Source organism: Paroedura picta, chromosome 2 (genome assembly GCF_049243985.1).
Source record: "Paroedura picta isolate Pp20150507F chromosome 2, Ppicta_v3.0, whole genome shotgun sequence".
Lineage (NCBI taxonomy): Eukaryota > Metazoa > Chordata > Lepidosauria > Squamata > Gekkonidae > Paroedura > Paroedura picta.
In genome coordinates, this window is record NC_135370.1 from 153,811,670 (window position 1) to 153,827,340 (window position 15,671).

Consider the following 15,671-nt stretch of genomic DNA (forward strand, 5'->3'; position numbering starts at 1 on the left):
GCAAAAAGGGCCAATAAACTTCAACTTAATTTAGTAGTTAACAAAAGTGGAAGCTCAAACATGTTCTGAAGGATTCTGGAATGAACATTAGCATCCAGCCTTGCATGATTCTTATTGAGGGCACCTGACCCCTGGAGCTCCCACCTACTTTCCTGCCTACCTACTAACAGCATGGAATTACTCCCATTATTTTTTATTATTTTAAAAAAATCCTGGTTTACAATCTCTTTACGGAATGCACTTGTTAGCAGGGAGGGGGAGGGAGGCCAGTCCAGTTCAGTCCAACTTGCCTCCTCCATTCTCTCTCTCTCTCTCTCTCTGTTTGTGTCTGTCTCTCAGGCTTCCCTCCAGTTGGTTGGTCACTCCCAGCATGGGTGAGGCACTCAGAACAGCTTGATGAAGCTGATGTCCTTAGCATACTGGAAGCAGCACTAATGGCACATATGGAGGCTGTACTTGTAGATCAGGCCATGGTGGCTGGAGCAGGCCTGGCATGAGCATGCACCCTGCCCAAACTTCCCAGGGTGTCTTCAGTAGAGCTGCTGGTGGCCCATCGTTTTAGTGGTGGCCTGGTCATTTGTTCTTACATTGATTCATTATCATCATAGTCATCCATTCATTTCCATGGGAAACACATCTCATTAGGCAACCTGGAAACACATCTCACAAGACAACCTGAAAACACTTTTTCTGGCTTTTCTCAGTCTCGACCCTGCTTCCAGCTGAAACGAACCAACAACTCTGCTTCCTCAGGACAGTCTTCCTCCACTTTTTCTTGGCTTATGTGTTGGACTCTCACTTCAGTGTTGCAAAAGACTGGCCTCTCCACTGTGAGTAATAGCAGAATTGGTTGAGGCTTATTTTACATGGTTGCTGCCAAACAAAATCTTCTTCAAAAATTTCCTAGTGCTGCCCACACAGGGCTTAAATGGTCTCCCCACCTCAATTCTGGAACGTCATAAGACATGAGCTCAATTGAACTGCTGGAGGATTTGCCTGAATAAAGATTTTGATTATATCCTACAGTCTTAAACAATAAAATTTTGCTGTTATTTGTCATGTTCTGAAGACAAGCCGGAGGAACTGTGCTCAAAGGAGGAAGAAGTCCCCAATTGAGCCAATCAGATTACAGAAGAGTTTATTTGAAGAATGCCAAAAAGTTCTTGAGCTAAATATGGTAAGTATACATCTCCTCTGGTGCCCTCTGCAGGCCATTTCCTGTATTCTGTCCAATCATGCATGCTGCAGATCTTGCATATCCCAATAAATAATAGCTACAACATCAAATGCATACAAAAAAGGGCTGGCCGAATGGAATAATCCAAACTAGAAAAATTCAACCAATTGGCTGGTACAAAAATGTAATCTTTTTGGTTATAATTATTCCAATTTATTTTGTAGATATTGCCTTCATATCTATGATGTGCGAACATAAACCAAAACGGGTTCCGGATAACACAAAACATTTTCTTTTTCAATAGCCTGTTTTCAAAGTTGTTTTCTTCATCAGTGGTTTTTATCATATAAATAGTCCCTCAGGCTCAGTGTTTCATGGAGGTTTCTTTACTGCTCTAGGTGACCAGATTTCAACATTGGTAAAGCGGGACACAATTGACTGCGGGGGGGGGGGATCTTTTTTAAAATTTGGTCTATATGGAGCAACAATATTTTTCATAGAACGCATAGAACACAAAAATAACATTGTAATATATATATATATATATATATATATATATATATATATATATATATATATATATATATATATATATATATATATATAAATTTCAACAGGTACGATTTGCCAGATGCCCCCAGATGTCCCTCCAAAAGTGGGACAATCTGGTAACCTTACTCTATGGGGGTTTTCACAGCTTCCTGCTGAATGATCTCCCTGAATGTACTCTGCATTTGTTAAGCTGCAATCCGGTGCATATCTATTCAACAGTAGCTCTCATTGAATCCAGTTGGTTTTCTATAGTGATATATCGATATAAATGCTGTGTTAAAAAAAGAGGCAGCTTCTACCAGTGCAAATGTGAGCAGCTCGGAAAAAGAAAGAGATGGGTACAAAGTAAGACAGGGAAGTGAATGATGGTGGGTGGCACCTTTGAAAGTGTAGCAAACAGTACTGACGCCACAAAAATTGCTTCAGGCCCATTTCTGCTGGAAATACCACCATTGTGGTGGTCTAAAAACCCCGGGGGAAAGTCTAACAAAAACTGTGAAGAGTAATAACCAGCAAACAATAGTATGTGTAAGCCAGGGAAGTGGTGTATGCGTGAATGATGCACTCAGGAAGCTGAGCTGCAGCAGAAACGCCATATGGAGATGCTCCATAGTGCAGATGTTTTCACATCTCTCAGCATAGGGCCCTTTCACGCATTTTGCATACAGAGAGAAGAAAGTTCAAAATGCATTTGTAGTTGTAATGTTTTGATTTTCTATTTCACTTTGATCAAATGTGTTGCAATTTTTTCACTGGTCCAAACAATCCCCTTTATGGATATCAGCCACAACGGAGAAAGGGTCCTGGTTTTATGGATAATTAGGATTCTCGCTAGTCAAATGAGTGACTCACTGTGCCGGGACATTCGGGGTGGGGGGAGGTGCTTCATCACTTTTGTCTTAACCTGGGAGCTGCCCGCATAGCCCTCTTTTCTCTTTCTCTTTTTTTCTCCCCCATTCTTTGCAGGGCGCTGCATAGAACATGTCCTCCTACTTCCTTACACATGATGCTGAATTTTGTCTCACGTGTGACAGAGAAAATGCTCTTTAGAGGCAGCTTTTCTCACCTTTCAACTGCAACCTGAATGTGAATGGAATCTACTCAAAGAAATGTATGTTTTATTTTTTTGCAAAATACTCAGTGGGAGATTTATTTACCATGCTGCTATGTCAATCAATACCATAATCAATACCTATGGTGACAAAATTGATAGTCCTAAGGTGACAAAATTGGCAAGAAAGACAGGAAGTGTGGCTAGGAGGTATAGGGAGATGTTTGGCATCCTAAGCAAGTGGGCATTGATTTTTGCATCTCGCACTGCATAGAGTCAGGCAGAGAGGGCAAAGAGAGGTATTTTGCATCCCATTAAGGTAGCCACAATGAGCACCGAAGTGTACATTTTGACAGTTCTAGGAAAGGGACTGTGATTCTCTTGATGTCTTCTCTCTCTGGATATTAACCCCCTCCCCCCATTTAAAATGCTCCACAGGCTGATCCTGAATTGAGCAAAGGCTGGACTAGATGGCCAGTATGGCCCCTTCCAACTCTATGATTCCCATACTTCCCTACCACAAATGGTGTCTATGGATGCTTTAGGCTTATCCTGAATTGAGCAAAGGCTGGACTAGATGGCCAGTATGGCCCCTTCCAACTCTATGATTCCCATACTTCCCTACCACAAATGGTGTCTATGGATGCTTTAGGCTGATCCTGAATTGAGCAAAGGTTGGACTAGATGGCCAGTATGGCCCCTTCCAACTCTATGATTCCCATACTTCCCTACCACAAATGGTGTCTATGGATGCTTTAGGCTGATCCTGAATTGAGCAAAGGTTGGACTAGATGGCCAGTATGGCCCCTTCCAACTCTATGATTCCCATACTTCCCTACCACAAATGGTGTCTATGGATGCTTTAGGCTTATCCTGAATTGAGCAAAGGCTGGACTAGATGGCCAGTATGGCCCCTTCCAACTCTATGATTCCCATACTTCCCTACCACAAATGGTGTCTATGGATGCTTTAGGCTGATCCTGAATTGAGCAAAGGCTGGACTAGATGGCCAGTATGGCCCCTTCCAACTCTATGATTCCCATACTTCCCTACCACAAATGGTGTCTATGGATGCTTTAGGCTTATCCTGAATTGAGCAAAGGCTGGACTAGATGGCCAGTATGGTCCCTTCCAACTCTATGATTCCCATACTTCCCTACCACAAATGGTGTCTATGGATGCTTTAGGCTGATCCTGAATTGAGCAAAGGCTGGACTAGATGGCCAGTATGGCCCCTTCCAACTCTATGATTCCCATACTTCCCTACCACAAATGGCATCTAGGCTGTTCTGTTACAAATTATTCCACTATTTCATCATGAAGCCCTCATCACTATCCACAATATTCAATGCCACTACAGCAGGAAAGAGATACAGATCACCATTCTCTCTCTGACTAAAACCAATATTATCTTTATCTCCTCATGTTAAACTCATTGTACATGGACATGAGATCCAGCTCAAATGTAGTGGGTTCTTCCTCATCCCAAGCCCTTTTTGCAGAGGTCCTAGTTTTGGGGAATAAGTAGTGCTACTATTTTACTCTGAATTCTAAGTATGCTTTATTCTTCTTTTCTTGGAGTTTGGCCCAGAGGCTAGATTGTTCCAGTGAGTCCCTTAAACTACTATATCAGGATGGAAACACCACATGTTCAGCGAAGCAGAGAATATTGCACTTGTACTATCTGATTAGTATTGACCCTGACATTTATTGTCCGTTGTGGACTGTTCCAGTTATTCACTGTTATTTTGCACATCCAATCTCCATTCTTACCCGAGAGAGCAGAATGATTTATGCTGCCAACCCTGGATGGTGTAATGTAGTCATTAGCAGAATCTATACAAAGCCTGCTGGAGATACCTGTGCATCTGAATCCCCTGATGGAGAGGTAGATCAGTGTTGGTTCTAAAAGTGCCACTGTTATTACTCCAGTTTTCATGGTCCAATGCAGAATCCCACCCTTCTAACCATCCTTCTAACCCTTCTAACCTAATCCCACCATTCTAACCCCTGGTTTTCCCTGGCCCCAAGGAAGCCCACTTAACTTCAACCAAGACCAGAGCTTTCTCCATTTTGGCCCCCACCTGGTGGAACGAACTCCCAGAGGAGATCAGGGCCCTGACAGAACCTGAACAGTTCCACAGGGCCTGCAAAAGGGAGCTCCTCTGCCAGGCATTTAGTTGAGGTCAACCCAAACCATCACTCCCAATTGGCTCCCAAGCTCCCCCTGTCTTACTACTTAGCCCACTGGGTCCCAGTAAGAATTAAGCTGAGGCTCTTGCAATTCCATTTTCTAATGTTATTGTTATAGAATCATAAAATCATAGAGTTGGAAGGGGGCATACAGGCCATCTAGTCCAACCCCCTGCTCAACGCAGGATCAGCCCTAACCATCCTAAAACATCCAAGAAAAGTGTGTATCCAGCCTTTGCTTGAAGACTGCCAGTGAGGGGGAGTTCACCACCTCCTTAGGCAGCCTATTCCACTGCTGAACTACTCTGACTGTGAAAATTTTTTTCCTGATATCTAGCCTATATCGTTGTACTTGAAGTTTAAACCCATTACTGTGTGTCCTCTCCTCTGCAGCCAAGAGAAACAGCATCCTGCCCTCCCTCAAGTGACAATCTTTCAAAAACTTAAAGAGGGCTATCATGTCCCCTCTCAACCTCCTTTTCTCCAGGCTGAACATTCCCAAGTCCCTCAACCTATCTTCATAGGGCTTGGTCCCTTGGCCCCAGATCATCTTCATCGCTCTCCTCTGTACCCTTTCAATTTTATCTACGTCCTTCTTGAAGTGAGGCCTCCAGAACTGCACACAGTACTCCAGGTGTGGTCTGACCAGTGCCGTATACAATGGGACTATGACATCTTGTGATTTTGATGTGATGCCCCTGTTGATACAGCCCAAAATGGCATTTGCCTTTTTTACCGCTGCATCACACTGCCTGCTCATGTTTAGTTTACAATCCACAAGTACTCCAAGGTCTCATTCACACACAGTGTTACCTAGAAGTGTATCCCCCATCCAGTAGGCATGCTTTTCATTTTTCTGACCCAGATACAGAACTTTACACTTATCTTTATTAAATTGCATCATGTTCTCATTTGCCCATTTTTCCATTGTGTTCAGATCTCGTTGAACTCTGTCTCTATCTTCCGGAGTATTTGCCAGTCCTCCCAATTTGGTGTCATCTGCAAACTTGATGAGTAGTCCCTCCACCCCCTCATCTAGATCATTAATAAATATGTTCAAAAGTACCGGGCCGAGCCCCGAGCCCTGAGGTACCCCGCTACTCACCTCTCTCCAGTCTGATGAAACACCATTGACAACAACTCTTTGAGTGCGGTTCTCTAACCAATGCCCTATCCACCTGACTATCTGAAAATCCAGATTGCAGTCCTTCAACTTATGATCATATTGTTATTGTTATAATGTTATTACTGTTATTACTGTTATCACCTGTTACCATATGTTATCTGTATCTTTTCTTGTTCTCTGTAAACCACCCTGAGCCTTCGGAGAGGGTGGTATACCAACAAACCAACAAACCAACAAACAAACCAACAAACCAACAAACCAACAAACCAACAAACCAACAAACAGGCTCCTATGGGCATAATACTGCTTAGGAATGTACCATGCATTTCTGGTGCCCATTCATGCAGATAAACATACATGACTAGTAAGCCCCTGGCCCAAGGTCTTTCTGTCCTGTTACTTCATTTTGAAGCATTGGTAATGGATTATAGAGTCATTATGCTTTTCTTGCTTTAATCTAGAGAACAAACATTCTTGCTGCTTTTAAATCCATTTTTAAAAACAAACTATGGCAGAATGAGGGCAGGATAAATAGGGGGTGTGTCACCTGTAATGGGGGGACAGAGGCTCAGGTAGTGATTTTGGATTTGACAATGGATATTGCAATCATGTCCTTGTTTTGGTCTTTGAAATTTTGATGGGCATGTTCTTTTGACTGCATCAACGTGCACGTTTTCCCCAGCCAGCTTTCTCAGATGGAACCTGATGACAGATGTGTGTTATTTATTGACATGAAATATATCTTTGATGGGGAAATGAATGGTAGAATTAGCATGCATGTTATGGCTTGGCTTCCCAAGAGTGTTTCAACAGATAGAAGGATCTCCACCTGCTGAACATAACTTTCCAGGGTGCTCCCACCATCTCAACCCAAAATGATTCTGAAATGCTGCATTTGGGGCTTTTATTTAATTTATTTCTTATATTTATATACCACCCTCCCCTGCAGTTCAGGGCAGCTTACATAGAGGGGCATTTGTGCTCTGCAGAAATCCTTCTACCTGCAGAAACACTCCAGGAGTTCCAACCCTATACTTTGTGTCCAATGCGAAGGGTCTAATATTTTGGTGGGCAGTTCATAGATTTTTTTTTGTATCAGGACTTGGGTTGTACCTAGAGTTGCTAGATCCATATTTGGGAAATTCCTGGGTTTGGGGAAGAGATGTCCCATGGCAGAGAGGCCAAGTAGTAGTCATATGAAAGACAAAGGTTTGCCTAGGAGCCCCCAGGCAAACAGGTTTTAGATGTTCCACTAAATCATCAATATAATGGGGTGGGTTTTCTTGGAGGAAAGCAATCTTGAGTGAGGGGGTACCCGTGTCAAGGCAGAGACTGCCCTTCTGAACCTGTCCAAGAGCAAGCTCTTTAAAATAGAGTCTGACCTGGCTTGGTAGACTACCAGTGTCATGGTTTTGGCTTAAGCCTAGACCATAGAGGGATGCCACTGGTTGTAGAAGACAGTATGCCAGTTGGTGAGGCAGGGGTCCTGCCATGCATAACACAGGATTGTCTGGATAAAAGCTGCCATTACAGGGGATCCCCAGGTTCCACTTAGAGGCCAGAATCCCTAGTTGTACCATATAATGACTGAGACCGATCCAACGCTTTTGGAGTGAGGCCTCTCTTGATGTGTTTGAATGTTTCAATTTTGTACAGATATTATGATTTCGAAAGAGCCTCTTGTGGTGCAGAGTGGTAAGGCAGCAGTCTGAAAGCTCTGCCTGTGAGGCTGGGAGTTCAGTCCCAGCAGCCGACTCAAGGTTGACTCAGCCTTCCATCCTTCCGTGGTCGGTAACATGAGTACCCAGCTTGCTGGGGAGTAAACGGTAATGACTGGGGAAGGCACTGGCAAACCACCCCGTATTGAGTCTGCCATGAAAACGCTGGAGGGCGTCACCCCAAGGGTCAGACATGACCCGGTGCTTGCACCGGGGATACCTTTACCTTTTTTACCTATTATGATTACAAAAGAGGACTGATTTTAAATCAAGGAGACTGATTCACATCCTAGAAAACATACTAGCTATTTGACGTGGCATTAAGAAAGGCATTACAGGAACAGGATCAGCAAAATGTTATTGAAAAGTAATGTTCATGACTTAAGACATGGAAAACTATGACTAGGATGCACAATGTTATAGGACAATCAAGGCAAGGTGGAAATTTAGGAGCATAATAGGCTGCGTACATCCCATGAAGTGTCATATTTCATGGAAAGTTCTGGAGTGCTCTTTGTCATCATCAACCTCATCAAAGACAGACCAGCCACATTCTACAGACTGTTAGGTCAGGAGATGTCATGATGCCTGACCACAGCATTTATCAGCATGGGAAACCAACATCTAGTAGTTGGCATTATGAAATATGGACAGTCAGAGACGACATTTATCTTTGTTAGAACTGACAGATCACCCCATAGCTTCAGCTCAGCCCATGCTGGCACACAGGCACAATATATTACAATCCATCATTGCAATCTCCTTTGCAGCTTTTGGAGCGGGGCTTTTCTTTTCTTTTTGGTTGTTGCGTTGATGGATTTGGAGCATTGCAAAGGAAGAAATTGCTCCTTCGAAATGATAAACAGTTGTACGGCTGCTCTATATTCATGACAATTTTACCGGCATGGCTGGTAAGCACCTCCTCCCTATGGTCACCTTCTATTTAAAAGGCGATCTTTCATTGGAATTCACAAGAGAAATTTGATTATCAAATACATATTGATGTATTTCTTAAGTTAAAGTATTTGTATTTTCCTTTTTGATTAGGGACCACCAAGTAGATAGCAATGTTATTTTTTCTTAAAGGAAGAAGTTTAGTAGTGATGGGATTGACTTGTGGTCACCATCACAACTATGAAGCTTTCCTAGAACATTCTCATCCCTAGTCATATGTTGGAATATAAAATGTGTTTGATTTCTCTGGAGTCAAACGTTATGACTCTGTAATGGGGGGATTTGCTATTCTACTATTACTGTCCTGGCTGGTTGACCCATACTGGCCTGGTTGCATCAGATCTCTGAAGCTAAGCAGGGTTCAATCTGGTTATTACTTGGATGGGAGACCATTAAGAAAGTTTATGGATGTGATGTAGAGACAGGGAATGCAAACCTGCTCCATTTGAATCTTGCCTTGAAAGCCCTATAGGGTGACCATAAGTTGGCAACTTGATGACAGTTCTCACTATCACCCTTATCATGGATAAATTATTAGCTTGTGAGGTTAAGACTCACAAACACTCTGAATCTTTGCAAGGGGGGGGGGTCTGAGGCTGGGGAAGGAAAATGATCCTCCTCCAGGAAGCAAATCGGGGTAGGGCACAAGTAGGGCTTAAGCTGGAGTTTAGCAGGCCAAGGTCATAAACATCCGCTTCCTCTCAGGCCATAGGTCTTGGTAGAAGATGGAACAATTGAAGTTCTGCTGGTGGACTGAAACAGCTGTGAATCTGCTCACCTAGGTTCCCTCCCCCAGTATTTTCAGGCTCTTTTTAGGCTCATCGAAACAGAGTACCATGATGGTTTTGAGAATGATATCAGAGTTGCTTGATGTGGTAGGCAATTGCAGTGTTGCCCTCACAAATAAAGCAGAGCCTCCAAGAAAGATCATTACTTATCTTTCTGAAGACATTGCAATGCATAGTAGAACAGTGTATTTCAAAACATTTCAAAATGAAGGGATTTTTTTAAACAAGAAGTTTAACAAGGCATCTCCAGTGGACCAGATTCAATGTAGATGAGCAAATTTGGGTCATTCTGATATAGAAGACCATTCTCTAAGGGAGACACCAGAGATGTTTATTAAAATAATGCATACCAATATGTAGGTAGCCATATTTTGTTTCATCCCTTTTTCATCATACTAGAACTTGGGTGCTCCCAATGGTGTTCTTGGACAATAAATTGGAGTAATCTTTATTTGCTTATTTTATTTTAAATAATCATTAGCTGCCTTTCTTCCTTATGTAGCTCAAACCACCATACATTATTAAATAAAAGTAGATACATCCGTTCATGTCTTTGTTCTTCTAGCAGCCCCCAACAGGTATTTGTACAGGACGCACACAAGTCTTTTCTGTTTTGGTGTTAGTATATTTGTTGCTGAAGCAAGCACAAATCAGGAAACAATTAATTTGCTTGGTATTTGGTCAGCCATTGTGGGAAGGAGGATGTTGAACTGGATGGACTTCTAATTTAGTAGACAAAAGTCCCAGTAGAGACTTTTGTGCATTCCGAAATCGAATAACCAATCATGTTAGAAAATGTAGGTTTATTTTTCTCAAGGAACTTCCCTGAATCCATCTTTTCATCTGTTTTTGAAGCTTGCATTCATGCTCAAACAAACTTTGAGAAAAAGAAATGGAATGCTCTGACTTTCTTTTCAGAGCAACTTTGCTAAAGGAGTCACATTGTATAATAAGTATTTGGTTGCAGGAAAGATAAATAGCAGGGGAGAAAAATCTCATGGAAAAAATACAACCTGGGAAAAACACTGTCCTTGTCATTTACTTCTTTGTACTATTTTTTGATTATCTCTTGTACTAAATCAATGTCAGTAGCACTTATTCCTCTCATGGCTATTATCCTTGTCCTTAAAAGAAGGATGGGTTGAGGCCGGGGGCTGTTTTTGGGACAGGCCTGGTGAGACTTCCAACTATGCTTTGCATCCATAAAGCTCCTGAATATACAGAAAGGGTATGGAATGCAGTCTTTACTACCTAAATTCACTTAGTTCATTGCTATTGGTATTTTATCTATCTGTAACCAGCTTTCTTTCCCCACTGGGGACCTAAAGCAGTTTATAAAATTGTTACCTCCTATTTATTCTTATAGTAACAATGTTTATTTATTTAATCCATTCATACCCTGCTTTCCTCCCCTAATGGGAACCCATAGAGGCTCACATCATTCTCCTCTCTTCCATTTTATCCTTGCAACAAACCTGTGAGGTCACAGGCAATTTATCCTGGTAGTACATGTAACTATGTACATGCTATGGGTCCAGTGCTTCCAGGGACTCCATGGTACTGCACGGTTGGGGGGGAGTCTTCATACTTATGTGGTGTGGGGACTACAAGAATGAAAAAAAGAAGTTGTCAGTTGCTTCCAAAGTTCCAAGTATCCCTAGTAAGGGTGCCCTGTTGTTACAGCACAATAACAGTGCCAGTTGTGCTCTGCTAAGGCCCCATAAATCTTTAAACTGGCTCTGGTGCTATGGGCCCCACAAATCCTTAAACTGGAGCTGTATGAGGTAGGTTAGGCTGAGAGTGTCACCCCAACCCAAGGTCACCCAGTGAGTTTCCATGGCGTGAGTGGGGATTTGAACCAGGGTCTCTCAGGTCCTAGTCTAAAACTTCAATGGCTACCCCACACTAAGTCCCTTGACACATTGGCTGTGATTGCTGCAGGGGGAGTGAGCTTTCTGTTGCTTTTAACAGGGCACTTTGCTTTACAACCAATATGGGAAAAGCTTGGCTCAAAATTGATTGGTCGTCTGGAACCAGGAAACAATGGTGATCAACTTTTTTTGCTACAGATAGGAAAAATGTGCAAGTGACATCCTGGTGTGCACTCTACATAGACCATGCATCTCATGCCCTAGGATTGCTGTGACTCTCATCTTCTTACTTAGGAAGAAGCACAGCTTTAAGAGAAACAGGCAGAAGCACAGGCTTGACTCAGGTTTCATTCTTTCACTACTAGACCCTGCTGCTATGGTCTAGAAATGTCATTCCCCCACTTCTTTTTCCATTTATGGCATCTGAGCCACAGTGAGGCTCTACTCCCATGTTTTAGTCCCTGAGATGATGATGGTTTCACACTTTTCTGGGACCACTTATATGTAGCACCTTTACAGGGACCACTTATATGTAGCACCTTTACAGGAACCTATCAGCCCTCTTCTCATCACCTGTTACAATGTCACTTTCTTTTCCCCACAATGGTCCTATCATGTCCCAATTCTCTTTCTGACTAGTAACGGCTGTTCGGTGTCTGAGCCAGTGAAGGGACCTTACTGACACCTACTACCTGAGATCTGGAGAGGCCAGATGCTATCTGGAGATGCCAGATGTTCAACCTGAGACCTTCTGCAGGCAATACTTCATGTACCTTTCCATTGAGTTCCTCCAGTCCTCAGTGTTCTTCCAGGAAACTGAACCCAGCAGCATATTCTCCAGAACTTCTTAGTAAGGGAATGGAATGTTTAGAACAATATTTACTCCCAGGAGCTGGTTGAGCAAGTGAAGTTGAATGGAAGAGAAATTTCCCCTTTGCTGCAGCCCACTGCCATTAGGATACGCCTTGAAATTGACAAGCCATATCTATGCCAGGTAGTTAGCCTTTTCAAGATAATGTCAGGTTTAATATAAACTTGTTTCTCTCTTTATTCTGTTTTGAAGTCAAGCACTTCTCCATGGAAAGTCAGATACACCGAATGTATGGCAGGCTTTCTCAACTAGGTTTTGTGAAACTCTGGGGTTTCTTGATGATCCTAGAAGGGTTTCCCGATTGGTTGAGAGTTAATTATTTTTTTATATGTATATATTTTAAAGTTGTTACACATTTATCAGGTGATATGACCATATATGGTCATGTCAACCCACCCACCTCTTTCTAAAATGGCCAATCATAGTCCTGGAGAGGATGAGAAGGGGAGGGCCCCTGGGTGGACATATTCATAGCTATGCTTCCTAATCATATTCTGAACAATCATGCCACTTCTGGTTTTCTCAAAGCCTGAGAATGTTTCAGGGGTTTCTCAACAGCAAAAAGTCAAGAAAGTTAGGTATATGGGCATGATCTGCATTCCCTGTTGTACCTGAAAGTCTGGAAAGGGAAGAAGCATTTTTATTTCAGTAAACAAAAATAAAAGCCAAAATTCCATGAGCTGGCTGCAGTGTTCAGCCCTGCCTCACTGACACATTTATTATACTAACATTCTAACTTTTAGCCAGGATTTAACTTTAAAACAATATGCTAAGCAACATAATTAATGTCAAGGTGAAAGGTAACTGTTAGTGAATGCTGCTCTCTGCTCTTCCATTTTATAAAGCCAATTTAGGTTACACATGGTTCAGCCTCTTAGAAATGTTTCTTAATAGGACCTCAAGGCTCTTTCTTTGACTCAGCTATTAATAAAAAAGCCAATTAGCGATATTTATTCTGAGGAGATCCTTTTTCACTGGGAAGTTCTATGAGACAGGATTTTAACAGAATGCTTCTTGCAAAAAATAAAATAAAATCCTGAATTTCAAAGAGGCTGAGTGATGGAGACTGGAAGCTGACTATTTGCTTGGGTTTCTTTTTTGGTAGTACTAAAAAAAATAAATGACTAATTATAGATCTGGAGCATGTTGTGCTAGATGAAGCCTAAGTGGAGTCCTCAAATGTTTCTTTGCACATGTTATGTATTCATAGCCACTTGGTTTCCATTTGCTATACAGCCGTAGATGTTTTCAAGTACAGACAGGAGATTCTACAGCCTTTCAGTCAGAGTGGTGTATGCATGACTATTGGATGGAGAAGGGAAGGGGAAGACAGAAATAACTGGTTGGAACCTGCAGCAGATTTTGGTGTATCTACTTAACATTCCAGGCAAAATTCCATATATGCTATCAGCTTTTATTTGGACAGAAATGTGCTGGTATGATTAGTGCTTTTCCTTGCAATGTGCTTTTGAGCGTCCCATGAGCAGTTGCTGATGTTTAAAATGCCAAAGTGGGTAGAGAAAAGTAGTTAAAAGAATAAAATATTTTTATTTATGAAGTGAAACAACTCTGTGAAGGAAGAGAGGAGATAGAGGATAATCCTGTCTAACTCTTCTTCTTTAAAGATAGATTCAGGTGGGTAGCCGTGTTGGTCTGAAGTAGCAGAACTAAATGTGAGTCCAAAGGCATCTTTAGCACTAACAAAGTTTTATTCAAGTTGGGACAATGGGACTGTAATGTGATGTAAGTATGTATGTAATGTAATTTAGAATCTAACTCTCTGGTCTTTGGCAGGAGAACAAACACAGCAGGGCTTGTCACTTGTGGGGACATTTCCATGCTGGGGTGGAGATGAACAGGACTAGAAATATAACAAATTTAGAATCCAGTGGTACATTTAAGACTAACAAAGTTTTATTCTAAGTATGAGCTTTCATGTGCATGCACACTTCCTCAGATACAATGTCCTGGAATGGAAGTAACCAGTTAATACTTTTAGGCAAGTGTGAGGGTAAATTAACATACAGCACAATGAAAATGGCTGACAGATTCCAGGGATAAATAGGAAAAAACAGCAATTTGGATGTGTTGGTATTCAATTGAGATTGAATTGCATGGGAAACATCTTGTGTTCAATAAATATGTTTCCATTAAGAGAATAATAGGTGACTAGATGATTAATTGCTGACAGCAGTTAGCTGAGACCTTGCCCTTCTGCTTCCTGCCTGTCCTCTCAAGCATGGAAGCATCTTTATTGATGTGGAACACATCTACTGGCACACTCCCTAAAACGGAAATGATAACAGACATGATGTTTCCCATGCAATTCAATCTCAATTGAACACCAACACATCCAGATAGCTGTATTTTCCTATTTTCACTGGATTCTAAATTTGTCCATTCAGCTCTTGCGGTTTACTGGAACAGATAACTTGAACATAAAGAGAGCATGACTCAATCCAAGCAAAGCTAGACACAACTATGTGCCTTCTAATACATGATTCTGCTGACTGTGTGCCTACTCAGTGGTAGTGATGATGAAAATTCTGCTCCAGCCATTGCACTAAGTCCTCCTATTGTTCATTCCCAAGTGATGAGGGGGATAAAGAGAAGAGCTGGGTTTTTTTTTGTACCTTACTTTTTATTATACAAAGGAGTCCCAAAGGAGCTTACAGATGCCTACCCTTCAACTCTTTACGACAGGCACCCTGTGAGGCAGGTAAGGCTGAGAGAGGGTTGAGAAAACTGTGATGGGCCCAAGGTCACCCAGCTGACTGCATGTGAAGGAATGGGGAACCAAACCTGAGTCTCTAGATTAGAGGCTGCCACTCTTAATCACTACATCAAGCTGACCCCATATGAAAATTTCCCTAATCAGAATGCCTGAACTTCCACTAGTTCAGTATTTTCATTTAGAATACTATCAGTGTCCCTGGTCCTTACATATATTTCAGTCACTGAATGCTAATAACTTGGCCATTAGAGTGGTAATTTTGCGATGTATGGTTGTGAAAGTTGGACCATAAGGAAGGCCAAGTGTCAAAGAATTGAGGCTTTTGAACTCTGGTTCTAGAGAAGACTCTTGTGAGTCCCTTGGGCTGCAAGGCGAACAAACTGGTCAGTCCTAGAGGAAATCAGCCCTGAATGTTCTTTAGAAGGCCAGATCCTGAAAATAAAACTCAAATACTCATGAGTATTTGAGAAGGAAGGAGAAGGAAGGACTCCCTCATGAGAAAGAAGGATTCCTTGGAGAAGAACCTAATGCTGGGAGCGATTCAGGGTAAAAGAAGAAAGGGATGATAGAAAATGAGGTGGCTGGATGGAGTTACTGAAGCAGTCGGTGCAAACTTAAATGGACTCTGGCGAATGG

The 15,671-nt window shown here is 42.0% G+C and overlaps 1 pseudogene; it reads right to left on the reverse strand.

Moving 5' to 3' along the window:
• Window positions 1–383: 383 nt before the first annotated feature.
• Window positions 384–554, reverse strand: LOC143828951 (small ribosomal subunit protein uS14 pseudogene; annotated as a pseudogene).
• Window positions 555–15,671: the final 15,117 nt, after the last annotated feature.